The 27102-nt window shown below is 38.3% G+C and overlaps 1 protein-coding gene across 1 annotated transcript in view; it reads left to right on the forward strand.

Annotated features, from left to right (window-relative positions):
* Positions 1-311: 311 nt before the first annotated feature.
* The window catches only part of TAOK1 (TAO kinase 1), a 71077-nt gene continuing 44286 nt past the window's right edge, over positions 312-27102 (forward strand). Inside the window, exon 1 of the mRNA XM_075196854.1 lies at positions 312-594. The gene's annotated coding sequence lies outside the window, so the exon portion shown is untranslated. The remainder of the gene's footprint in view (positions 595-27102) is intronic.

A 27102-nucleotide genomic window follows, 5' to 3' on the forward strand; every position in this document is an offset into this window, starting at 1 on the left:
TGCATGGGAAGTTGAGAAAGTTGCATACAGCCCGGCGGTAGGGACGGTGTTATCGCTGCAGCGGAGCAGGGTGGTGAGGACATCGCGAGACTTGTGGGCGGGGGCCGCAGAGTGCCCGGGGGCCGGGTGGGGTGTCAGGGGGGGGCTTCGCGCTGTAGGTGAATAAGAGCCCGCTCCTGGCGGTGTCTGTTACCCAGCGCGGGAGAGCAGGGGGGTCTCCGGCGCTGTCTGCGGGGTCCCAGGCGGAGTGGGGCCGGGCTGGGGGGAGGAGAGAAGGGCGGGGTGTGGGGCAGCGACCTCCCAGTCCCTTCCTTGTGTGTAGTGAATGTGCGCAGCGCTCCCGGCTGCCTCCTCCGTTCCGCCCGCTCTTCGTACACCGCCATCTTCTAGGGGAGAGGTGGGCCGGGAGTCCAGTCACCCTGCAGCCGGGTACTACTAGCACCACCAGCAGCAGCAGCTCCTCCTCCTCCCTAGGCCCCGCCCACTCTCGCACAGGCCGGCCTTTGTTTCCGGTGCTCGCAGCGCCCTCTCACCGCCCCTCCCCAGCTCGCCCTGGGATCTGTCCGAGGCCGCCTGACCGCCGCTGCACGGAAGGTAACTGAGCTTCTCCTGTACGTGTGTATGGAGGACCTGGAGCCGGCGTGTCCCTGGTACTGCCCTCATGGTGTGCGGGGGACACATGACCTGCTGCTCCCAGGCCCAGCCATGGAGAAGGGAGAGATCAGGCCTTGCCCTTCTCTGCTGGGTGCTGGGGTAAACATGGGGTGGGGGGCAGAGCAGAGTGCACTGTGGCATTATCTGAAGGGGGCACTCCCCAAGTATGTACTTCCCATATATGTAGTCTTAGTATGAGCCAAGGGAATTATATAGTTGACAGCCCATTGCCTACATTGTGCTGTTCATGTAAGTGTCAAACCCCATGTTATAAGCACTCCACTATATATATATATATATATATATATATATATATATATATATATATATATAAAATTTTCTCTCACCACTCAGATGGTTACAGTAGTTCTGGTAAAGTTGGAAGCTGTGAACGTGGGTTAGGTCCACTGTCCTTCCTGTCAGTGCATTGTAGACTAGCCATCCCTAATTCCTTAGTATTACCTCTGACAGAAAGGTGTTCTTGAGGCAGTGGATGGTAATCTGCCCTACAACAGATTCATGTGTGTTGTAAAGATATTGACACTCAGAGTATTGAACACTGCATATAAAAACCATGTTAAACTAAGTTTCAGAAGGGCCCAGTGGAAATATTGCAAATATTGGCTGCCAGAAGAGTCTCAAATGCACCAAGTAGAGGGACAGGTTTGACTGAGCTTGTTTTATGACCATGGCATAATTAAGATGTTGTTGATGTGACTGTTAAGAGTCCTGTGGGTTAAAGATGGACCTTTAATAGCAGCTCTGTATTGCATTTTTTTACGTGCCCTTCTGTATTAGTAAAGACAGTCTTTGCCTTGTAATGTGAGTGACTATGCCAAGGTTAACTCTAAAATGAGCCATAGCTAGGAATGTTTCCTGCCTCTCTTCTGTTTTCTATCTGTTTCTATGTTTGTATCTTGAGTGCTGCAATGCTGCAGATCTCCACTATCCTCTCCTGACAAACAGCCTGGATGTGTGTTTGTTACTGTAAATGTTATTGGAGGGAGGAGGGGAGGCCTGGGAAGGCAGCGGAAGGAGCTTAGAGGAAGGTTGGTGGCACCACATACTTACATTTAATAACAAAGAAAATCGTTCTCATTGTCTTTATCCTTAGTTGCTTTCCAGCCCCACCTAACACATGGGTGAATGTTTTGTAGTGCTTACATGAATATGATGTTTCTGCTGCTAAGAACATGCTTGGTTTGCATTATGAACGGTTTACATGATCTATAGGTGTAATCAGTTTGTTGTCTGCCTGTGATGTTTCTATTAGGGCTCTTGTCATGTGTTTGGATTCATTGTTGACTGATCGGTGTTACAAGCTTGCCAACAACATCTGTAAATATGTTTGGCACAGTTTTCCTTAGCTTAGCACTGTGAGTATACACACTGAAAATTGCTTGTATTTTATGTCACCCTTGGTGCTGTTCTAAAAAAAAAAAAATGTTATTCTGAAACCAGTATGCATATATTGCAAACTTGTATTCTAAAATTTGGTGAAGGGTTTAAGTTAAATTTATATACTTGAATGGCTGGTACATGTGTACTCTTCTGTTTCCCTGGTAAATACTGTGTTTGATTTTCTTTGATGACATCATTTTTAAGAGGGTGGATAAAAATGTTATCTCGTCTAGTCACATTACAGGCAATAATGTGGCAACGGATTGTGTGACAATAGACGCTCCTTAATAATACAGCATGATGTGAGTTAGAAAATGTTACTTTCCCAATTACTTCAGATGTCTATTTAGTAATTTATTTTTTACCAGTGATGGTAGAGAAGAATAATAAATATTAAGTTTATATTTGTAGTTCTGCACTCTGTAAATTAATCACTGACAATAATTCTAGCAACTTTTGAAGACCACTGTTGGCGTGAACTTGCTTTTGGATTATAGCCCTAAACGCAGAAGGAAGAATTGCATTTTTAGCATGTTCCCAATTTCCAAATGAAGACATTATGGTGCATTATTGGCATATGCACAGCTCAGTCAGTTTGTTGTATACATGATGTCTTTAAAGCTGCTGATGTACTGAAAAACAGAACTTTTACAGAGATGCATACGCGCGAGGTAAAAGAATACCCATTTCTGCATCTTTCAGAAACTTATTGTTATTTTATAGTTATATAGTCTTTAGGACTATATGTATCTAGCAGAATGAAGGATTGCAGTGTCAGTGGGTGGATCCCATTAGTTATCATGTTATCATGTACAGGCCAAAGAAGATTACTAACCAACAAAGTGGAAATGTGCCGCAACCCATAGCAACCAATCAGGGATTGGCTTTTATTATCTAACTTGCATTATGTTGATCAAGGCTGGTTGCTAGTGAATTTTGCACAATAATATCCCGCTTAGCCAAGGCTTTCTTTGTTAACATATTAGAATAAATATTATTAACTTGCCATATAATTTAAACATCTGGTGCATAGTTATGCCTACAATATGTACTTTATTTTAATTTTCAAGCAATGAAACGGCTGCAAATGTAAACTGTGTGTTTTGATATTTGTTCTCATTACTAATTATTTTAATTTGGAGACCTTGGTTAGTCTCATCTTTTGCTAGCACTAAATGAATAAGTGTAAACTGGATCTAATAGAGCTACGTTTATTAGATTCAATTTAATAGACCTAATAGTGTTGGCAAATAGGAGATTTCTTATACAAGTGCCACCTGTGTTGCCCTAGGACTGCTACTTTTCTTAGGGAAGTCATGTGACATCATTGCAGTGACATCACATGACTTCCTCCCCAAATGAGGAAGCAGCGCATATGTTCACTTTGAAATCTATGTGCTATGACTGGGGTGCCAGGAACTGAATGATAGAGCAGTGAGCTCAGAATGGCACAGACACCAAATTCTGCTTCATGGTATTGTAGATTTAAGAAGCCCCTGCTGCTGTTTTTATTACAGCATGTATCTGGAAACTGGTTAAGTTACAGCTAAAGTGTTATTAAAATATGTTGGAGACTGGTTTAAATTTTTATGAAAGTAGTTGTCCACCTTAGGAGGTCTTTAATTTATTGACTTCTACAGTAGCTTATCTTTTTATGCTTCCTTCAATTTTATGCAATGTAGAGAGCACAACAAAGCATGACAATGACAACTCTGACATTGTCAAGCCATGTCTGAAAAACACAGAAGAAGTATTTACTTAAAGTTGCAAGAGTTTATGTATAAACCAATAAAATAGTCTTCTGGAAACTGAAAATTTCTAAAAAGACTGGTGTTATGTCGGCTATTGACGTGTTTTATTGCATGTCTGAAGAGACAGATCAGTGAAATTATTTGACCTGTCAGGCTAGTCCGAAAAGTTACCACAAGTCTCGTCTTCTGATGTATCTCTAGAAACTTCTGTTATCTTGATGCCTGGCATTGACAGTGGTTTACACGTGAGGAATGCTGCACGTGCATTATTGATACAACATGCTTTGCTTTTCTTAGGAAAGTTACCTATTGGCATTTAGAATTAAAAGCATGTGAACAGCTAATGGTTCCAGTTAGCTAATGCCCACTTCCTCTTGTGTCTGGGGTGGCATGGTGGCAACTGTTGGACGGAGACTGCTCTAGTCACTCACATTCACTTGCAGTGAATGCAACGAGGTCCATGGAGCGTCCTCCATTGATCCATCCTTCCAAACGTAGGTGTAAGCGCTAGCTACATACACACACGTCAAACTTTATTGCGTTTGACATGTGGTCAATCATCAAACCAGTGGTAACTCTCCTAATAAATGTCTGACCATTGCAAAAGTTTCTCTTATAAAAGAAATTTGAATGACGAGCGCCGCACCACAAAGGAACCTTACAAAATATGAAATCTCACAGTACCAGTATGCAGCCTCCAGGGAGCTATGTAGTGTGTATTGCACTTTCACTGCCTGTAGGAACATCTAGAGCTATTCTGCAGATTTTGAGGTGGTTCAACCCCTAGCATGGAAACTCGCCACTTTTTTTTTTTTTTTTTACTTGTGTGCAATTACTTTAATTACTGTATTACAAGGTTGGGTTTTACCCAGTTTTAAGCATTGTATCTCAATTTGCTACATTCATTTTGGTGTTGCTAAGGTGAGCGCATCCCTTATAGTTTTAATTCATATCTTACATTAACAGTATTACACAGTGTATTGTTATTTTTTTTTCTCTGCGATAATCTCACATGGATTAGGAAAATCAAATTCCTGCTATTTTGGTTTCAAGTTCCCCCTAAAATTCAATTTTCCACCTGTTATGGGTGAACATATCTAATTTTACATTTTTAAAAAATAAATTTTTGTATGCCCAGAACTATAGATTTTTTCCCCACATGATAGCTGGTGGACATTTGAAAGCCATGCATGAAGAAGAATAACATCTGTACACACATTAGCTTCATTTTATTAGGTGAGCAACACATGTATTTTTTCCCAGTTAATACAATACACACTGTATTGCTTTTCCTTATTTTCAGGTTCCATTCTTCTAGTTATTAGTTTCTTAATGCCATCTTATGTGGCTGATGTGCACAAGTTGCTTGCGCTTCCTTGACGATACTGAGCAAAGTTGAAGTTTATTCTTACAACATTAACTTTAAAGGCTTGCTGAAGACCTCTTGAATTTACTGTTAATGAAATTTATTTGTAGTAAATAATGGGGTTCATAAAACCTATGAAAGTTCTGTTTGAAAGTAAGCACTGTAGGTACAGTAGAGTAAACAAGTGTCATATCATCTCTAATGCACAAAGGACCATGGTAAATAGTCTGTTACTGAGTGATGTCATTTGCAACGAATGTGTCTCCTCCAAGGTGCATACATCAAGCTGAAGTAGGAATTACTTTAAATAGTTGAAATTCTACATCTTTTGTATGTGTGACAAAATATACCAATGAATTGGCGGTCTTACTTTAATTCTTTGATTGCATAAGGTTTAAAGTTTTTGCCGGGCCAGCGGTCTCTGCTCCGTTGCATAAATTCATCAACATTTAGCAAATTCCGTAGCGCTTTACAGTTGGGGCCAAACACATTAATATACGATACTGGCTAATACACACACAGAGGTAAGAGGGCCCTGCTCGTAGGCTTATCTACATTGCAAGTGTACAATTGGTGGCAGAAAGTTTGTGAACCATTTGGAAATGTCTGTATCCTGACATTACTTTGACCGAAAATGTGATCGTTTAGTTGACTCCTAATAATGAAGTAAATATAATAAAATAACATGCACAGCATTGAAATCGGAAGATTCATAAGTCGGTTGTTTTTATTGCTTGGTTTGCTTGGAAAATGAAAACAGCGTTTTGTCATAGTGAGAAAATACACTAGTTGAAGTCAATGTAAACAACTATATTCATGTCACACTGGGTGGTTAAAAAAAAGGCTTATCCACCTTTTGGCTATTTAAGGTCAACATCTATGTATTCCTTTAACATCATCCGTTCTGACAGCTGGTAAGTGACCGTTTCAAAACCCCTGCTTGGTATGTATATAGCAAATTTGGATCCTGATTGAACAGTTGCCACTTCCAATTCAGTTGGCCTGTACACTATACCTCCTTATGTTTAATGCAGCTCTCTTCTCTATGACTCTGGACGTCTGGTTGTATTCCAGTAATGGTGGGCGTTAGAAGAGGGAAACTCCAATGAATAGGTTATTGGGACACCTAAATAGCAGGGGTTGATCTTTGATGGACATCCCCTTTGAATTGTTCAAATTGGTCATTCATACATTTCTAAGCTCTAGCAATTTTCTAGGTACCACAGCATGCAGAGAAAATTTCTAGTGACATATAGCTCTATATATTACACCATGTTTGGTTGTCACCAGGAAAAAATGTTTTTTGAAGTTGGAAAAGATTAGCAAACCATTGTTAAAGACTTTATCCATTTAGTCAATAGCTCCAACATTACTGATTGTTCTATTAGGCATGCCTAGAAATCTGGTCAGAAGATGACATCTAAGTTGCCTGTGTGCACAAGTGATCTCTCATCACTACACACCAACTATAAGGATATATTTTACATGATGCCTTAAATATATTCATGCTACTTTTATGTAAGCAGGTCTGGCAACTAAAAAAATAAGAATACATGTGGAGGCAGATGGACCCACTGGTGCCGACACATAAAGAGCAGCCGATCATAGCCATTGCCGGCACTTAAGGAAAGCAACCAGCACGTCTCATGAAGAAACTTAACACTGTTGTTTGATGAGCTGACTTCTCCATTCAAATTACTGGAGCTATTAATTGCCAGCAGGAGCAGTTATGAAAGATCGTACCCTATAATGTGAGTGACATACTGCGCTCTGTGTGTGGTGGATCCCTGGCTGAGCTGCACGTTATTATTGGCTAATGTAGTGACAGTAGGTGGGGAATACTGAGCAGGTCATCTGGGCTGTAAACAATATTCTTAATAATAGCCCACATCTGTCTGATAGATGTCTCAATAAGTTTAAACATTATCATGTTATTAGATTCATGTAAATCTGAAAACTCTATTAGCCCATTTTTCCATTTATTTTTAACTTTTAATTCAAGTATATGAAATATATATTCCTTCTAATTTTTTTAAACCTGTGAGCTACATTTTTCTTCTTGTCACCCAGCGCTTCAACATAGCAGGTGTGGCTCTATTTAAGATGGCCGAAATGAATCTACCGGTCCATTTAGTCTGCCTCTTTTGTGTCTGTTGTTTTGGGGGTTTTTTTTGTTAATTTTTTTCTACCTAACCATAGAAATATATCTGTCCCATGTCTTCTTGAAATGTTTTACCCTGAGCCCATATGACAACTACTGGGAGACTATTTCCTGGATCTGTCATCCTTTCTGTAAAAACATTATTCCTTATATTATCTTTCGTTTTTTCCTACAATTTCTTATTGGGTCCCTTTCTTTTAAAATCCAGTTATTTTATAAAAGTCTGCCTTCCTAAATGCTTATTAATATATCTTGAAACATATATATGTTTCTATCTTATCTCCCCTGAACTGTACATGCAGTCTTGCAGACAGTGCTCGAGTTGAAGTCTTACCAGAGACCTATAAAAGGACACGTATACTGTATGTACTCAGTAGCATAACATGGCACATCGTATCTAACCTTTACCTTGTTCTCCTGTACAGAAAATGACCGCCATTTCTCTTGCATGGCAAATGAGCAGGTAGTACTTTGCACTGGGATTTTTGAATTCTTGTGCAGTTTCTAAAAATATATATGCTTTATTAGTCACTGTATAATTGTGGTGTGAGATTTCACAACACCTGGAGTGTCACAAGTTAGCCAACGCTGAACTGTACCATATCCTGTATATGGATTGGATTGAAGGCTAAAGTAAAACACTTTTGATAATTAGGAAAGTTTAATTGATCTTCTTACACATGCTCTTTGGGCTCAGATTTGGAAAAGTTTCTATCGGACGTCCTGGTAAAAACTAAGGATATGTATTAATGATCCCCCGATTATATTGTCCCAAACGAGTTGACATGCTTATCTTTAATTATTTGACAGACTTCAATAACCAATGTGCCCATTTTTGTAAATGCTTTGATGGCTGAATGTGCTACTTCATCAAACATTTCAGATGTTACCATGCTTTCTTATTGTATTCATATTGATGTTCTTATGCTTATGTCTACATGCTCATAATGCTGTGATTGATAAATATAGATATATATATATATATATATATATATATATATATATATATATATATCAATTTACTGTGACTGGATCACTTATAAATAACATCTGGTATAAATCTATTTAAAGGAAATAGCACAGGGTGCTCATTTATATAATTGCACATGCTCTTATTTTTGATATTGTGTAAATTTTGGGAAGGGAAATCTTTAATTTCTGAGACCAGAGGGAGAAAATGTGTTTTTGTTTTGTTCTTTTAACCTTTCTAGAGGAAATGCCTTATTTCTGGTGTGTGTGTGTGTGTGTGTGTGTGTGTGTGTATATCTTATACAATAACCCTTTGTTTTGAAAGCCTTTTGTAAATCTTGGTGTAAGGAAATGTCATTTTTCGGATTTACAACTTTTCCTGGGGAAATCTTTCCTTTGGAAGAAATGTGTATTCTGCAACTGTTGGAAGAAAGGACTCATGCTAAGTAGACCTTTTGATGTGTGAGGGTCATAGGAAGATGTAATTAGACTTGCTGTCCACTGTAAGATGCAGGATATCACAGCAAGGTTTTAAGATATAACAGATAAGCGTAAATATTGTTGACTTTGCAATGCATGTAAATCCATGTTTGTGTAAACACATTGCGTCCTGATTCTAAAAATAGCCTGTGTCCAAATCAGTATAGAAAGCACTGTCTCGTACACTGAAATGTATCATTCTGACGTCCGGCTGTTTCTGAGGTTGGACCCAGCTCTCCAGTACCACTGCTCTGCCATTACCCAGCAGCTTTGGCCAGTGTGATGGACACCCTGATCCATAGTAAGCGGTCAGGGGTACCTGCCCAAGTGTACACTAGCAGTGACAGTTACCCAGAATGAATCTGGTTCTGGGCGCCATAAAGGAGCCCAGAGGTGGCAGCAGGCTCCTTCTACTGCGGCAGGAGGGACGTATTCGGAATAACAAAAGGGGGCGGTGGCAAAGTAAGTCGAGCCGGTTCCCAGCAACAACAGACAGGGTGGCATAGGCGGTCCATCCTGACACCTCAATAAAAAGAAATGTAAAAATAAATTAGGAGCAGGGTAAAACTTGAGTATAAAATTATTTGCATTTATTTTTTTCAGTGCTTGTATGAATGGTACCGGAACCATCTCCTTTTAGTACAAGGTCATGATATTCTATCCAAGTTGTGTATCAATTTTGGGTGTAAATGTAAGATAATACTCTTCATATATCTGTAATTAACATTTTTATTTCATCCTCCTTTAATGACCAAATATCAATGTACTGTCTGTAGTATTTAATATTGGAATCCATATGTGTGCAATTAGAAATGTTTTTCAGTTCTAATTCACTTATGCAAATATTTGCAGAGATAGGGGTGAATTTCATTCCATAGCAGTTTTTGCTTCTGAACATCCACAAACATAAAAATAATGAGCTAAAATAAAATGTATTCCTTTTAAAACAAACAATTTTTTTCTCAGAAGATATGTACATTGACAACATCATTGGTAGGCTCTATTCCCTTAATGTGGGATGCAGATCTACAATGCCTGTACGTCTATGATCAACCACTTCTAGTTCTCAATCCATATGAAATAACGACTGTAGAATCGCAATAGAAGCTTTTGTATAGGATTGGAGATTTTTAGCGTAAGGCTGTAGAGTGATGTTAATAAAATTGGAGAGATTACAGGACCGGGAGTTTATTCCCAAAATAATCGGTCTTCCTGGCGGACAGTTCAAGTTTTCATGTATTTTTGAGGATTATAGAAAGTAATGTTCTAGGATGTTTATAAGGTGTATAAGATACAAGGAGGAAACAGAAGGCCTCAATCCCACTCATTTGTCCTGTAGTTACAGAGCTGTCCATTGGATCCCCTTTGAGAGGACCGACCTCCAGTACTTCTATCCAGATTGGGATACAATAAGTAATTGCACAGATAAGCACATTTACAGGTATATTTTAAGTAGGTTTATACACCATTTCTATATAGTATTTCACTATTGGCCCTTATGGGTGGCAGGGCATTTTGTTCTCATTAAATTTCGGAAAATTTATTCACTCATTTCGGTCATGAATGAAGAAATGCATTCTATCACTTGGAGAAGAGGTTTCTCTATCATTACCATACTACTCACCAGATAAGTGAGCTATATTTATTAATGTATGCAGCATTTTATTGGATATTCTATACTGTGTGTATGTAGAATTGTGTGTGTGTGTGTGTGTGTGTATATATGTATATATATATATATATATATATATATATATATATATATATATATATATATATATGCGCGCACACACACGCACCTATACATACATTTACATATAGAATTTTAACATGGGTTGTCAGGACTCTTACTCTGACAATTTGCCACAATATACAGTTTGCTCATTTACAAACCTACTGTAATTAGTCTAATCTGCTCATTTTAGTTTCCCTCAATAATCAGTTATGTTTGGTTCCTCATGATTCCAGCAATATCCACTAAGAAAAAAGTAAGTTAGGTGACAAAGTGCCTCTGATCCCCACAATGGGAGAAACTACAAGCACCTGTGGTGACACTTCCTGTAGAGTCTATATACCCTGTACAGTACTTTTATCTCCCCCTCTGTCTTAGACTTGCTGGAGAGCGCCCTAAACTATTAGGAGAAATCTTGTACTTATGTAGGGGCACATTGTTTGACTCTACACGGGAGAGGGTCATAGAGCATGATATGGAATGGTGAATAGCATTTGTAGCACAGTGAAATGGATATATGATATGTGTTGTGCTGCACGTGGCGCACAGTACAGCGATAAAATAACAGCTTTGGTGATAAGGGGTATATTGTTTGTATATATTTTTTAAATGAAACCCCACTAACCATTTGTTTCTTTTTACAGTGTCCAGGAAAATGGATACTGGGGCTTTCATATATTATGTAGGCAGGCTATAATGGCTCAGGATACTGCACTGCAACCTGCCCTGTGCATCAAGTCCTGCTATGTGTAGGGTTGTAGAGAAAGGAGGTCCTCATACTTATAAGGGAGCTTTGTAGAAATACATTAGCAAAACTGGAACTGTCCTTTTAAGTTGTTATTGTATAGAGAAAGTGTGACTCATGGTACAGAATACATTAAAGAAAGTGGCAAGAATAAGCTGGGTTACAGAAGTTATCTGTTTATTTGTGTGACTATAAGGCAATTAGTAATGTATGACCAGCTAAATCTACCAAATGTGATAAAGTTGAAATTGAGATATTTTGAACCATTGATAGTCCTTGATCTGCTTAGCTAAAATGTTATGTTGGATAATGCTCCCAGGGGTCAAATGGGGATGGAAAATTATAAAACAATTCCTTGTGTTCTAAGCAATAACTATGGAACAAAGCATCTCGGACATGGGAACACCCTTAATTCAGCAAGCACAGATTTACGCATCTTGTTTAAAAAAATAAAAAATTAAAATCTCAGTAAAATGTCCTTTTAAGACGAGCACTGTGTGCTTTGAATGCATTTGCCTAATAATTCCTACGTGAAAATAATATTTTTATTGATTAATCAGAAATGCAAAGTAATTGTATGTGGTGGATGTCTAGATACACAACACAAGTGAACTGAACAGGGGTACATTCAGCAGCAGAACGGACTGGGCCATCTAGTCTGCTCACATTAGTTTGTTGAAGTTAGTGCTTCCAACAAACAAACCAGTGAAATGTTGACTCTTCAGGGCACTGGTACTTTTGGTATATAGCTAATATTTCTTTACATCTGCATGGCCACTTCCAAGTATATTATATGTATAGTGATACAGTTTTCTTGTTCAAAATAGATCTCTCGGAATTGATTATCGAGTACTCATTTAAATGAACCTTATATAGCCAGTGGTTTCCCCTTTTTATTACCAGTTCCTTCCATCCACTGACTACACACACTGTACATATATAATAATGTGTACAGGTGTCCTCAGTTACCGACAGTGTATTGCCTTCTCCTTTCTGCACAGGGACTGAGCCGTTATGCCCTGCCATTATTTCTTGTGCATCAGCTGTAGTATGTTTAATGATCTTATAAGCAAGTGAGAGGAAGTTAACATACGAGCACATATACGGAAATACGACCAATTTAAATAGATTTAGCCACATACTTGGTATCCCTTAAATTGTTAAAGAGGGTTGTCCACTTTTAGACAACATCCTTTAGATAACCCGCACCACTGGTGTTACTAAATTTAAAAACATATAAACAATATACACATTTTTAAAATGCCACCAAACGCATCCTATGTGTTCCAGTTGTTATATTGTTCCTCTGAAACTTTATAAATCTGCAGATCATAAAACCCATTGACATCATAACAGGCTACATACACATAAAGTTCTGCATTTAAAATGTGTTGAGCACATGTTAAAGGCAGAAAAAACAATAATCGTAGCAAATAAAACTACTTTCCTTGTTTGTTTTTTTTTACAGTACTTTTGTTTAATTTCAAGATGTCTGCTGCATGTCAGCACAGTGGAATACTTTCATTCATCTCTATGAGAGTGCATTTTAGATGTAATGAAATGCATCATCATCAGTTATTTATATAGCGCTACTAATTCTGCAGCGCTGTACAGAGAACTCATTCACATCAGTCCCTGCCCCCATTGGAGCTTACAGTCTAAATTCCCTAACATAGACACACAGAGAGAGAGAGAGACTATGGTCAATTAACCTACCAGTATGTTTTTGGGGTGTGGGAGATAACCGGAGCACCTGGAGGAAACGCACACAAACACGGGGAGAACATACACACTCCACACAGATAAGGCCATGGTTGGGAATCAAACTCATGACCCCAGTGCTGTGAGGCAGTAGTGCTAACCACTAGTTCACTGTGCTGCCCATTGACAAAAGTTTTGGCTTGAACAGTATAACACATTCTGGTTATGTCACATGTAATGTTATGTTATGTCGTATGTAAATGTGTGCATAAATGCAGTGCGGGTTATAAGAGGTTTTACTTACGTTTTAATATGCGTTAAGAAAATGCATTGCAAACACCAGTATAGCTCTTAGATATGTATTTACAGGGTTGAAACAATTTGCCTCTATGTGTAGACAATGTTGATACCAGGGGGTCTATGCATCAATAGCTTGCTGTACAGCTAAACATGCATCGCTGCACATCGCAGTGATGTATATTTAGGTACCGCTGAGATGCACCATGCAGGGGCTACTCTGGGAGCCCCTGCGAAGTGACCTCTTTCCAGCGCTGTCGGTGACACTAGGAAGTGATGTGCGCATGCGCACAGCACTTCCACTGTACCGTATTCTGCAAAGCCAGAGAGGCTTCAGCAGAATTCCATTGGAAATGACAAGTAACGCCATCCTGAGATGGCGTTACCTGTCAGTGCAATGCGAAGCTTATCAAAGTTTCATGCATTACAGAACATCACAGTCCCCTTAGTAATCTATGGGAGACATTTATGAAAAATTATACACTTGAAAGGCGCTGTAATCTGTAAGCGACCTATCAGAGCTTAACATTTAGAAAGTGAAAGTTTATAGGCAGCACAGTGGCTGGTTAGCAATTCTTCCTCTCAGCACTGGGGTCATGAGTTCAATTCCTGACCATCTGTGTGGAGTTTGTATGTTCTCTCCGTTTTTGTGTGGGTTTCCTCTGGACACTCTGGTTTTCTCCCACACTCCAAAAACACATTAGTAGATTATTTGGCTGATATCCAAATTTACCCTAGTCTCTCCCTCCCCCTCCCCTTATTTAAACTCACAGCACTTTATTTACTGTGCATGATAGAAAATAGGCAGAAATAAGCAAATCCATGATTCTTACCATAATGCAAAACAGAAACTTAACTTAATATGTAATCATCCAGTTCTGTGGAACTTTAGTTAAATAAATATATGTACTAAATTATGACGCATGTATATGGTTCTGAAATGTTTGGAATTCTTTTGTTTTATATTTAAAGCCAGGGCAGTGTCTGATGAATGAGAATATACTAGTGCTGGGGTGTAGGAAAAATGATGATTATCGCTGACCATGTGCTGCCAATACCTCACATGAGATAGTCCATCCTGAGTAAACGCAGCAATACACATTTCAGTGCATGCAGAGATGAAGCAAGTTCTTTGTCATGTTTGGACGAGGATGATAAAGTTACTCACATTGTCAACACTTTGCACCAAGAACTTGCTCATTTTGATCGACCAAAGTGCAGGCAGTGTAATAATAGGTAATCCCATATCTGTACTCATTCTCGTATATGATGTTTGTCTGTTGAATTCCTGAGGGAGTTTAGAGATTGTGGGTGAACCAGGAAAAAGAAGAACTTTGCATGTCTGCTCTGGCACAAAATAAACCATTAATATAGACGGAGACCATTAAATCTCTGACCTTATTTTTATTGTGCTTAGAAGACTTAAATAAAACTAACTGTAGACCAATTCACATTCTATGTATAATGTACTATATTTATAGGACTGTACTTAATCCTGGTCTGTGAAACTTGTAAAGGCCAGAAGTATAACCTTAGTTGAACTCATTAGTCACTCGCATGCTGCTTTATCAGACTCCTTGTGAGACTAGTTGTCATTCCAGTGTATCGGAGAAGAGCAGATTTATTACTTGTGATGTGTGAAGGTAGAGTTCAATGCTTACTTTTTCTAGTTCTCTGTAAAAGAAAAACCAAAAAGAAAACTTGTGTATGGTGATATTTAAACATGTGTTTATATATATATATATATATATATATATATATATATATATATATATATATATATATATATATATATATATAATTTTTTTTTTGTTTTATAGCTAAACAGTATTGATTAAGGTGATCGAACCTCGAATGCATTGATTTAATTGGAATTGAATCGGGTTTGAATCTTTAAAACTCATATTGGATTGAGTAGTGGCTAGACATAGGACATATAGGTTTCATCTATACCTGTAGTTCTTTTTACTGTTGGGGCTTATCCACACAGACTAGCACTTTATGTTCATTCTCACTCCTCTTCTCTCTTTAGCTCAGCTTTCTATTGAAAACTTTCATATCTTGCAGGCGTCTGTGCTTAGATTTATGTCTGATAATGGGAGTCCGCAAAAGTGCTCTACCTACACTAGTGTGTGAGTGAATGGTGAAGATAAGGAGGGAATTTTGAGTTGACACAGTAGAGATGCATTTTGTGGTTGACACTAAAGTTATTGAAAGCCTCGTAGTGAGAGAAAAATAAGTAACTATATATATATATATATATATATATATATATATATATATATATATATATATATATATATATATATATATATATATATAATTTTTTTTTGCCCAGATAGACTCAATTTGCACCTTGTCTGCCTCTTCCCGTGCCAGGAACAGGGGTCCAATGTATAGTTAACAATAGGGGAAGTTAAACAGGATTTTGGCCAAAGGGGTGTGGGTTTTAAGGCAGTTCTGATAACTGTATGCTGTAGTCTGAAAGTAGGGGTAGTGATTATTTACCAAGGTATGGAATATTAACAGCAGGGGGGATATTTAGACTAGGCGAAGTGTTTGCTAGAGGATGATATGATTTGTAAGATGTTAAACAGAGAAGAGGATTTCACAGGAGATTTGTGGCATTTATAACGTAGTAGAGAGGTGTCCACTGTTGAAGTAATGGTGAGTGTGTGCTCCCACTTTTGCTTGTGATCTTGTCTGTGTGTGTGGATACATGTGATGCTGTCTGTATATACCCACAGAAGATATTAGCATTTCTTAGTGTGATTACACAAGAGTGCTAAAAGCTGATATATAATTAGTTGCTGTGGCCTGCAGCACATTATTGTTCTTTGCGCCATGTTATTCAGTACGTCCCAGTGAGTGGGTAATAGTCTGGAGATATCCACATCATCTAAAGCTGGGTACACACTACACGGTTTTCGTCCAATAATCGTCTCAAACAGCCGACATACGACCGCTCGTTCAAAAGTCGGGTCAGTGTGTGCAGTGACACGATGGTGGAAAGTCTGCCCAAATGGACAATTATCGCCTCATTTGGTTGGTCGTACCGTTTAATATTTTCGTTCCAATCTCGTTTCCGCTGTGTAGTGTGTATAAACTTCCGACCGATCCACAACAGTGAGTGCGAAATTAGTCATTGCTCACAACAACATGGCTGTAAAAAGTCGCTAAAGGGACGTCCGCTCTTCCCTTTATCATTCTAAACAAGGCTAGTGTGTATGCAGTCCATGGACCGAGCGATCGGATCATCGATCGCATGTAAAATCGCTCGGCATAAAAAGTTGGTCGAAATCTCTGTAGTGTGTACCCAGCTTAACTCGTTTCTTATTTCAGAGCAAGATAAATCTGTTCAACAAATTTAATGAAATTAAAAGCAAAAAAAAAAAAACAGCACAACAGAACATTTTCCACAAGCTTATCCACCTAGAAAATACATATTCACAGCACATTTATCCTAGATACACAGATGGTTTAAGCCCCATGGGAAAATGATATCCATGTATGACGTAAGGTACTCCTTACATTAAAATATCACTGTAAAATTCCACCTCCTTTAATAAAATCATATTATCTTTATAGCCATCAGCCCCCTTGCATGTTTCAGTGGTGAACAACACTACTAAATTATGTCCAATCAGTTGAAACTTCACACACACACATACATACACACACACATACATACACACACACATACATACACACACACACACATACATACACACACACACACACACACATAGTGTATGTATGTGTGTGTGTGTGTGTGTGTATATGTATATATATTTATTATACTCTCTATCTCTCATCCCCATTCATTGATTTTGGTTTTCTCTACATTGACATATCATAGGTATTATACACTTTTTTGCAAGTGCCTGTAGTAGGGAGACATAGGGCTAGATTTACTAAGCTGCGGGTTTGAAAAAGTGGGGATGTTGCCTATAGCAACCAATCAGATTCTAGCTGTCATTTTGTAGCAGGTACTAAATAAATGAAAGCTAGAATCTGATTGGTTGCTATAGGCAACATCCCCACTTTTTCAAATCCGCAGTTTAGTAAATATACCCCATAGAATACAGACCAGTGACTTCATTGATGGTTAGTTAGTTGGGTAGATTTATCAAACCTTCTAAAAAGGAAGAGTGGAGTTGTTGTCCATACTAGCTGTCCTTTATCTAGTACAGTCTAGAAAATCACTTGAATATGATTGGTTGCTGTGGGCATCAACTCCACTTTTACTTTTTAGAAGGCTTGATAAATCTACCACAATGAGTTTAGTGAAGCAATGAAATTTCTTGTTGAAACCATTTAACTTTCTGATTAGTTAGGAAATGACAGCCGTTTCAACCTTTCAAGCTGCAGGTTGCTGTGGCATGTCATCATGAAGATTAAGTAGTTGGTGAAACTGTTTGCTTGGTCTGTGGTCATGCATCCGATCTGACGGGTCCTTGAGGTTGTTTATGGGCAAACCACGGCCTGTATTGCGAGATCAACGACAGCCTGTCCTTAATGCAGTACATGTTGGGGTACCTCTTCAATTGGGTGGATCATCGTCTCCTAGGTAAATGTTTTCATTTATATATAACGTATAGCACTGCACCCAGAGCGGGATTTTCAGTTTTCAGTGGAATTATGGGATTATATTGGTGGTATGTGCAGAATAGAACATATACCCCAGAATATAACTATATCACTCTTTAGAACTTTGAAAGGGGCGTTATTCTTTACTGATCTAGTTCAGTAATGGGCAACCAGATAGTGTTCTTTTTTTAGCCTTCAAAAGGGCATCTTATTACCCTTTCAGTAAAAAAAAAAAGAAATTTAATCAAAGAACGACACCTGTCTGTAATATGCTATCAGCCGACATTTTAATTTAAAATCGACATGGGTCACAAGCTGTAAAAGTCAAATCTGACAATACAGCAAGAAGGAGCTGGGGGCAGTAGGCGGAGGGTCGCCTGTTGTCATCTCTGATTGAGTTGCAGCACATCTGATTACAAATGCAGTGCTGCTGTGTGCCACATGTTGTATACAAAGGGTCAGGTACAAACCATGGGCCAGCAAAGAGCTGCAAGATGCAACCAGGGTAGAAGACGCCAGATGAGTTTTCTTTTACATTTAGAGTTAATTCAGCACACTTTGAGTATCTATAGAGATGATCTGCGTTTTCTTACTTAAATTCATCATGTTGGTGGGACATTAATACTTGCAAAAAAAGTTATATCTGAAAATGTAATTTATTGGTTATCTATGTAAATGATAGAACATTGCTCTTGTTATCTAAAGCCAGTAGTGTTTATTTTTATCCACATTATATGTTGTGGGAGGGGAAGTACTTGTCTGTGGCTCTTCAAGCCAGTAATTGCATAGGATTTGATAGCTGTGATTCAGTTGTTGCTATAATGACTTCTGTGAGTCCTGAGGCTACCATCAGCTGTAATATAGATTGTGGTGTATTTCTTATCTTTTCTTTGAGTAAAAAACAGTTTGATATGTTAATAAGTAAACAAATTGTAGAATTTTACTATGTATGCAGCTTTGTATTAATAATAAGCCATAAAATATTTACATCTAATCATGTTGGAATTCTGACTCATTACTAAAAAATATTTTGGATGTTTGAGGCCAGTTGCAGCCTTTTCAGCAGCTCATGCAAATAAATAACATATATGTAATCTGCCCCACTCCCTCTCTTTATAACCTACAATCAATTTTCATCTAGCCCTATTTGCAGAACACCCGTGTTTGTCACTTGTTTATATGTTTTAAAAAGAGTGAAACCATATACATGTATGCGTCCTGCTCCGTGTAAACTATAAGCTAGACATAGTATCAGATCTCCTTGGCACAGGCACATTACCAATTGAAAACCCTTTTTTATTTCTCATTGCCTTTGACATAAAGGAAGTCTCCAGTGGTTATAAGTAATGCTGGGTGGAAGCAGACTCTTATTTGTCCGCTAGACTGTCTTGTACATTCTTCTGTTTAATTTCCTATAAGCAAAATAAGTTTTTGGCATTTACGTGACACATCTGGTTTCATATGTTCAAAACAGTAGCCCCATCGACTCATCCACAGCTGATTATGATAAGACCCATCCAAGTCGTGTGATGTTACACAGGTTAGTTGGTCTGGAGACTACTATAGACTGCTGGAAGAGGTGTTAATGGATATATGGGTTTTCTAGATAAATGTGTCGCTGTTCTGCTTTATGGGTCACCGACAAACACAATTCAAAGCTAGAGAATAAAGTACAATACAATAAAAGAATGCGGCGAGATAAGTATACACTAAGGCATTTAGGCAAGATGAGGGCAGACATGGAGAACGGGGAAACGTGACACTGAACTTCCCCATATTTCTGTAGTAGCCTTGTGTCTGTGCTTAGCATGACAGCAATGAGGTCATGAATTCCTTGAGTGTCTCGTACATGAGGCATTGGATACACAAGTTGCTTGTGTTTACCTGTTAAGATCATGTGACTGATGTGTCAATACAGTGATCAACCATTTTTTTTTTTTGTTGTTTATTCTCTGTTTATAGTCCCCTCTGTTTTCTGAAATGTGAAAGCTTCAGGCTGGAATCTAGTTATTGAAAACTGTCAACCTAAACGCTTACTAACCGGAGGGTTAATGCTCAGACCAATTTTTATTTTTTGCAGATGTATCAGAATAACATTTCTGTTTTTACTATTTTCATGCATCAACAGAGAGGGTTTTTTTTAATATTGAAGAAAATATATACTAAATGTATGCAGGGAGGGAAAATTAGGAAAAAAGAACTTTTTCATGAATCGTCTCAAAGGTACTTTATTGCATCCCTAAAAAAAATTGCCCCCAAAATTCAAGGTAATGATTTCTCTCCTAAGTATAGTGCACCTGATGCACACCTCGGGGTAAATGTATTAAAGTGTGGCTTTAAAGGTAAAACTTGTCTTTAAAGCCATTGCTGTTTTAACTTTCCCCCTGCAAAGTCACTGAATATCAGCGACTTGCAAAATCCGCACTTTAATAATACATTTACCCATTGATGCAGTTATAGGACCCAGAGACAAAGGTTTACATTTTAGTTGTGCAATATTTAATATTTCTCTCATGGTTATGTTGCAGCTGCGAACAGATGGAGAATATATGTATGTATGAATTCTTAAGGTAGGAATGTGGATTATCGCCAGGAATCCGCAGACATAAAGTTGATTGGTGACACATTTTTTATATATTTTTGTAGTAGGATTGGGACTACATGGATTTTGTGTGACACTTGTGCACAGTGCATTGGTGTCACATTGACTAAGTGGCATACTCTGGGGGTGTGGGAGGGTCTGGAGGGAGATGTAGGACCATTTATCACTTAGTTTCTGCATTGGGATACATAGCATTTATGTGTATATAACATATTGATACATCTCCCATTCTGATGCCAGGGACCAGAATCAAATGGTTCCTGGGCACAGTGCTGAAACCTTGTTCCTTGTGATAGAGCCATTGTGGGAGGACATCCGTATAAGGCAAGCGTTCAGTTTTGTTTTCCTACTCTCTCTAGTTATCATTAAGTTATCCTTTAATATAATTAATGTCCAGCAACCCATAATATTGAGTCAGTAGGTATAAATGTATCCTCAGTAGAACAGCATTCATATAATACTAAGCTGTAATTTGAGTTCTAGCATTAAAGTGTATGCATCACATCTACATAAAACCCAAGTACTGTGTAAAAGTAACAATAAATAAAAGCCTAAGGAATAGTGATGTGTTATGCACGTTTAGTCACTATCCAATAACGATTGTCGAATCCTGATGTGTGGTTCCAAAGCAGAAAGTAATTTAATAGCCAAAAGTAGCAGAATAACAATGCAAAATAAAACAAGTACAGCCGTTACTTATTGCAGACGCTCTGAACCCAGTGTACAGTCATTCAGGTCTGAAGGCTCTGGTCAAGAAGACTGGTCACTGGGTTCAGAGCTCCTGCTTATATACAGTTAGTGAATACTGTAAAACAATGAAGATGATGTGGCTTGCTTCTATTGGTCCAGGCTTCAAGAAGGTCCAAGGTACTGCAGTTCATAGGCCAGTTTAAACCAAAATATCCAAAGGTGGGGGACAACTCTCCAGGGGATGCACTCCAATTTTCCCGCCAAGAATCCAGTTTCAACAAGTCTATTTGTATTTTACAGTCAGTATCACTTTAAACATTTATTCCCTAACATTACTAACTAGAGTATGTAATGTGCGATCTCTTCGACGAATGAACCGGACAACTGCTGATGAATAGGGGATTAAAATGATACGAAACATGACATAGTTCCTGCAACCTGACCCTTTCATTTCACTAATGCATATACTAAACATAAATACTGCTATATTTCGACATAAATAACTGTGTTGCAACTACAATTAATGTGTACTAATTTCAAATGTGTATGTTCGTGTGAATGTGTGTAAAATCTGTTATTGCCACGTGTTGCGGCTGGATATGCCCTTTCACACTGTAGCGTGCTTTACACAAAATTTCATACAAAGACAACCAAGTTTGCTCGATATTAATTGTAATGACTTTATCCAATTTGCTGACTTCGACAGCTGCAATATAGAAAACTAATTATTATGGTATTGTTAATTTGATAAAACAAATATTATAAAATATAAAGTAAGTAATGGTATACAAGGCTTCTGTCCATGGCTGCTAGTGCTTGGGAAAGACTTGCATTTAAAAACTACATGCAGATAAGCCTTTAGGCCAGATAAAAGCATAGTGAGTTGTGGGGCCCCGGTGCAGGGACGAGGGAACTGGGACCCATTATCTCCATGGGCCCTAGTGCGCCGCACCTGCTGCACCAATGCTAATAATCCCACTGACCAGGAGAGTACTTACCCCATAACAGATAGTGCAGGGATGACCTCTACCAGGTCTCTGCTTCTTGCTATCAATAGTGGTTCACGTAACCTAGATGTAATAGAACAGCTGTTGGCTTACACTGAATTACTTGGTGTTTACAAAAGGGGAAACCCTTCAAACAAAACACAACTTAAAAATCAAAATAAATGCACATAAATAATGCACATCTTTACATTTATAGACCTATTACTACTTCAAATTGTAAGTAAAGTGCACCTTTCTTATCTTTCTCCTCAGACGACCTAGTTGAGTACATGTTTAGGTAAGAGCTACAAAATGCTATATTAGCTTCTCCTAACTCTCATGAAGTAGTCAAGTGATTTGTCAATTCTCATTCTCACTGAGTAAGAAGCTGCCAGTTACTTGCAGCTCATGACTTTCTACATCTGGGCCCATGTTTTAGTGGCAGCACCAGCAGCAATCAAGTCGGATGGGGAATTTGGGATGTATCACTATGTCTGTGGTTATTAGAATGGGTTACATTTTTCACTAGTGCCTTTAGCTATGCCACTGATCCAGACACATGCTACATGCACAAAGTCAACTTAAGTTACCACTTACAGCTTGTAGTCTATGGCTGTCCCTGTTAATTTTATGCAAATACATCTGAGAGAGCCCTGCAACTGCTTCATATGAAGAGGGGTAAGAACAGCATTCAGCAACGGCTCTGAAATGTACTACCACCAGTAACCACACAGGTATTCTTCAGAATACTTGGGATCTGGGTATGGTTTTATCCACGCCTAAAGTCTACCAAAACACAGAAACACAATGATGTTGTGAAATTATTTAGCAAGTACCCTCATAGTAAATATAGAGGGAACCAGCTGGTGCTGTTACTGTGTGTATGACAAAATCATCAGTAATTACGGTTTCTTCTCCAACTTGCTGTATTTCAGACCTTTATGGATAACTGGTTTCTAGATAAAAAAAGATCAGGAGCAGCATTTTAACTGAGTTTACAATTTAACCATTTTTAGGAGCTATCATTTTCAACTTGTAAATTACTCTAAGTTCCCTGAGACGGCCTGATTTCTAGCATCAGAATATAGTGTAATATGTCAGATTTCCCTGTATACCCGATTTTGTTTTATAGGATTTGAAGCCGTTTAAATGTGTTGGTTTTTTTCCTCCAACAGAAGCATTTGTGTGTAATTGGCTCTCTGGAGCAGGGCGTGATTATAGGGTGGCATTTGTGTAAGCTTCTCTGGAATGGTACAAGTTCAGTGCATGTATTATGTTGATGCTAATCGGAGAAGCTGATGAAATGGTCATGCTTCTCCCTGGAAGAACAATCTCTTTTCTTTTGCAGTGTAAGAAGATGCTGACGTAATTAGATATTAGCTGCACAATAGCCGTATCTAATTACAGCTCTGTTTTAATTAAAAGGCAAAAAACATTTTGCTAAAATAGTGAGTACTGGTCCCGTATGTTCAGTGGGGTCCATATACATATGTACTTTGTATGAATGCTGTATTCTGTGCTTATTTTGTACTCCACTTATTCTAACGTGTATGTGGGATAGGCAACCTGACTCACATCAGAGGGGCATGGATGGCCCGATAACCTTCAAAAGGGCCACATATTACAGTTTATCTCAGTAATAGGTTAAAGCAGTACTTTGCACCAAATGAAGAGAGCACACACCAAAGTCTCCATGGCAGCCCACTGTAGTGTTTCTGCTGGAAACCATTTGATATTCCATCCTGATGTTTATACCTTCTGGGCATAGTGTTTTATACTGCTATAACATCAACATTGACGCTACAACAATATATGGATTGGGTGCGGGGACAAAGGGTGGTGTATTTTGTGGAGTAACACGACTACAATGTTATATGTGGAGGGACACAACGGGCATAATACGTTTCTTTGTGTGAGTGGCACATGTCTGATTCATTATGTGAGGGCAAACCTAGAATCTAGAACCTAGAATAGCTATTATTTTAAATGTATAAAATATACTAGCAGAAGTACCTGGCATTATCCGGCTTTAAATCTTCAAGTTATGAAGTTATCAATGAGTTGGATGTAATTGTAAACATTTTAAATATAATTAGCAGCTAAGATGTCATCTAAATCCATCCAGTAGAACGTCCAGAACAGGCTCCCTGTATGTCAAAGTTCTGGCCAGCGTACACCAACAGGAGGTCCGACTGGGACCCTAACCCCCCTCAAACCTGCCCAGGATGCAACTGGACCACCTCACGCAGGTTTCATACCAATCGGTGCAGGGGTGTCCGAATGGATATCCAGATAGACAAACAGACCAATTATAAGTATGAGAACTGCCCAGTCACATGTTGTTTATTCCCAAGTATGATCTAACATCTTGGTATACTGTGCAATGAATGTATCCTGCATAGCCACACCTGCTAATGTGTAACCCAACCCTTCTTTTTAGTCTAAATGTTGCTCACATTTTACGTTACACATTTGTTTGTGCCTAACATTTGTCCCTTTCTCCAAACTTTTGGAGTAATTTTTTCAGGACAGGTGTAAATAATCTTTCTATTCAGATTTCACTTGAACTGAATGTCACATTGTATTTTAAGCTATAATACTTAAATACTGGGGAAAACTATACTTTCGACTAACTTTATGTTTGGCAAAAAGTTGTTGAAAATGTTTGTTTTTGAATTTCACCAAAGAACCCTCTAACAAGCAGAAACCCCACGATAAATTCTACAAAGTACATAGATTCCATGTATTCTTGGTGTACATAAGTTTGTGCCCGCAGGGTAGAATGGTACATAAAGGCATGTAAATTAGAATAGTTGTTTTTCTTATTCTGAAAAGACGCCATTGGATACAAAGTGCATTGAAGGTAGGAGGCTGGTGTTTGTCGCTTGGTGGGGACATTTTAGATGGGAGCACAGGATTTGATGTTTGGAAATTTAACATGGTTCCCACCAACCTTCATATATGTATATAATTAATATATATAATTAATATGTTATTATTAAATTGTCAACCTCCCCTGTTTGGGTAGAGCGGCTGATGCTGTTAACAGCCATGATTTGGACAAAGGAATTCTTTCAAAGGAAGGCAACGCGTGACCCTTGGTTATAGTGGAACTAGAGGAGGAAATACTGGGAGTTGTAGTTCTGCAGCACCTGTGACCCACAGATGGCTTAACTTTCAAAATATATCATCAGCCTTGATGCTGATTGGATGGCGAATGGGACATTGGGGTCCTCTTTCATGCTCTCCTCTGTACCCTGCTGCTGTTTCGTAATAGGAAGCAGAGCTAATCTGCAGAAACAGTTCACCCACCTCAGGTTTCCGGCACCCGTGCAACAGAGAGCGCTAGTCGGCTTTCATTGATGGCGCTGTGTGAATCTCTTCTACTTCAGTGAGACCTGACGAGGACCAGAGGGGATCAGGCGAGGTCCTGTCTATATGTTAGGGCTGGAAACATGCAAATGCTGAGGATACCCACCAAAGTCTTATGATAAGACAGAGAGGGGAAAAGAGGGTAGGTTATATACATATAGAAAATGCCATGAAATGTCACTTTTCAAGCAGATAGTCTACATCCTGTAATGCCCAGTTCAACTCCACTTCTTCTGGTGCTGCTACTAAACTTTGTCCTTGCAAGATGCACGCACGGAGTTGCAGTTATTAACTGATAGCATTTTATTCCATGAGAACATATGGTCTCGTTTAGAACTAACATAGTAATGCTTTTGCATTGGTTTAATAGAAGGTATCATTTATATTTAGAGTTGATGAGCTTAAATAAGACCCAGAAACAAAATACACTACGTAGAGCTGAATGTTTTCTAAGTATGTACATTTATGCATACATTTAAAAAACCCTAAAAGTCAATATATGCATTTTCCTCTGCTTTTTTTTCTTATTTGATACTGCATTCTGATACATTTAATACATGTGACAAATGGCATATAAACAAAATGATATTTAATATTTGTTAATATTGCACTATTGGAATCACGCTTGCTGGCCTTTTAAAAACTCGCTACACAGCAGCAGTATTCTATGGGCAAATTAGATACATATCATTATTTACATTGTAACATTTTCTTACTAAATTAGGTATAGGATTTCTACTCCTAGCCTTCATTAAATCAATAAAGTTACATTGTATAGGACACATTGTGCATATTTCTTGGAAAAGTGATCTTTCCATTGTGTTTTAACATTTCATCATCATCTATTTATATAGCGCCACTAATACTACAGCACTGTATAGAGAACTCGCTCACATCAGTCCCTGTTTTTGGAGTGTGAGAGGAAGCCCACGCAAACATGGGGAGAACATACAAACTCCACACAGATAAGGCCATGGTCTGGAATTGAACTCATGACCCCACTGCTGTGAGGTAGAAGTGCTAACCACTAAGCCACCATGCTGTATTTCAGGAATATCTAGGAGTCCTATTGTCTTTTCCATGATCATATTTTTGTTTATTTGTTTTACTGTAGCAATTGACAATGCAGATGTTATACTATTTTTTGAATAGCTGAATTTAAATTTTAGTTTATTAAAGGAAAAAATAATAATTGGGCACCATCTTGTTGTTCATTCCAGTGAATGTGATGTTTTGACTTGGTAAACTTACCAAGTATGTAGGTCCTAGAATCCTCCTCGCCAGAATTGTTGAATCGTCAATGTCCTTGGTGCCAGCATGTATATATACACACATACTTGTGTATTACATGAGCTTTCGACACCAATTACTTTTAGAAGTTTACAATACAGACTACGGTGTTTTAAAACTTTTTTTTTCTTTTTTTTTTTTTTTTGAATATTGGTTCCATGAGAAATATTTGGGACACATTTTCTTATGATCGTTCATTGTTCTCTAAAGTGCTTAGTTTGTCACATTCTGGGGATTTTTTATGGGCTGCAACATTTTTTTTCAACACTGTTTAATCCTGTAATCCATTCATTTTTGGAATGGCAATAAAACATG

The sequence above is a fragment of the Mixophyes fleayi genome, chromosome 2 (genome assembly GCF_038048845.1).
Source record: "Mixophyes fleayi isolate aMixFle1 chromosome 2, aMixFle1.hap1, whole genome shotgun sequence".
NCBI lineage: Eukaryota > Metazoa > Chordata > Amphibia > Anura > Limnodynastidae > Mixophyes > Mixophyes fleayi.